Consider the following 1,555-nt stretch of genomic DNA (forward strand, 5'->3'; position numbering starts at 1 on the left):
CCCGGCGCCTTCTGAGAAATTTTAAGGACAGGCCTTGGACTGATTGTATCATTGTGTTAACCTGCCATCAGTGGGCAGAGACGATGCCCATTCCTGGTGGGAACTGATTTTGACTTACACTTTGGTGTCACCAACATGGATTCCATCAAATACTGTGCATGCTAAGAGACAGGCTGTGCCTGAATCTTGCAGCTTAACTTATCCTTAAAACTGACCAGACATTGCTGCTATTTCCAGACACCCCACAAGCCTTTGTCTCCCTTACTTAATTGAATATGTTTATCTTTTGATATAAATGCAAGCTCCAAGGAAAATTGTGAACCTCTTTTAGAAACTGAAAATCGTGCCGACCGGAGTGTGTGTGTGCGCATGTGTGCACACATGCTGATGGAGTTAAACAGAAGGCCCTTGCAGTATGCAAGTTCTCCACAACTGAGTTACACTAGCCCTGTGCAGCCTAGCTTCATCTGTTCAAAATTAGAGTTTACATTCTTAAGTAAATTTTATTGCTTTAAATTTTTATGTCTTCTTGTATCCATCATACAGATGCCTTTTTTTTTGACCTGGAAAAAGTAGGCCTTCTCTCTCCCTAACTTTGCTATCCTGGGCAAAATCCTGCCGGCGGCTGGTGAGTTCAGTTACAGGCACTCAGTCTGTATCACTGTGTCATGGGCCTCACTCAGCTCAGGCTTCTTCACTGGCCCCTTTTGACCATAGTAGGCATCTTCCAGTAACTCGCCAAAATAGCAAACACAGGGAAAGTGGAAGGACACCAGCTATATGCTTTCCAGGACTTTTAGGAAACATGGAGTTGTTCCTTTGGCCACAACAAGCGAGTCTACAAGAAAGATGATGTTGTAGACATCAAGGGAATAGAAACCGTTCGAAAACGAATGCCCCTTAAGTGTTATCATGGCAAAACTGGAAGAGTCTACAACATGACCCGGGATGCTGTGGGCATCACTGCAAGCAGGCAAGTTAAGGGCAAGATTCTTGCCGAGAGAATTAATGTGTGGATTGAGCACATCAAGCTTCCCGAGAGCTGAGACAGCTTCCTGAAGCAGGGGAAGGGGAAAGGAAGCGAAAGAGAAGGGTACCTGGGCTCAGCTGCGGCACCAGCCTGCTCCACCCAGAGCCTCACACTCTGTGAGGATGGACGGGAAAGGGCCTGAGCTGCGGGAGCCATTCCGTATGGATTCATGGCTTAATGTACAAGAGGGCATTAATGGAAATGAAGCAAACAACAAGAAATATTTTCACTTGCCACACCTTTGGCGTGATGAAGTTAAAGGAACTTACCCAAGTATTTCAGCCTCATGGTGAATTTTACTGCCAAGAATTCCCCTGAACCTGCCCCCTTTCTCCAAGGACTCCACTGTAACTGTTTGACATTTTCCTCCTTCTGGGGACCTAACAGCCCTTTAAAACACGTGTGTAAACTCACCTGAGGGCCTGTTAAAACACATCCTTTTCCAGAAAAGGGACCAAACACAAAAGTCAGCAAACGCAGAGCCGTCTGCTGACAGCAGTGGTGAGAATAGTTCTTAGTTTTCTC

The 1,555-nt window shown here is 45.9% G+C and overlaps 1 protein-coding gene and 1 pseudogene across 7 annotated transcripts in view; both read left to right on the forward strand.

Annotated features, from left to right (window-relative positions):
- LOC113457329 overlaps positions 1-1,528 on the forward strand; it is a 2,027-nt pseudogene extending 499 nt beyond the window's left edge.
- B4galt4 (beta-1,4-galactosyltransferase 4) overlaps positions 1-1,555 on the forward strand; it is a 27,835-nt gene that overhangs the window by 16,258 nt on the left and 10,022 nt on the right. The gene's annotated exons all lie outside the window — the stretch shown is intronic.

The sequence above is a fragment of the Microtus ochrogaster genome, chromosome 2 (assembly GCF_000317375.1).
Source record: "Microtus ochrogaster isolate Prairie Vole_2 chromosome 2, MicOch1.0, whole genome shotgun sequence".
Lineage (NCBI taxonomy): Eukaryota > Metazoa > Chordata > Mammalia > Rodentia > Cricetidae > Microtus > Microtus ochrogaster.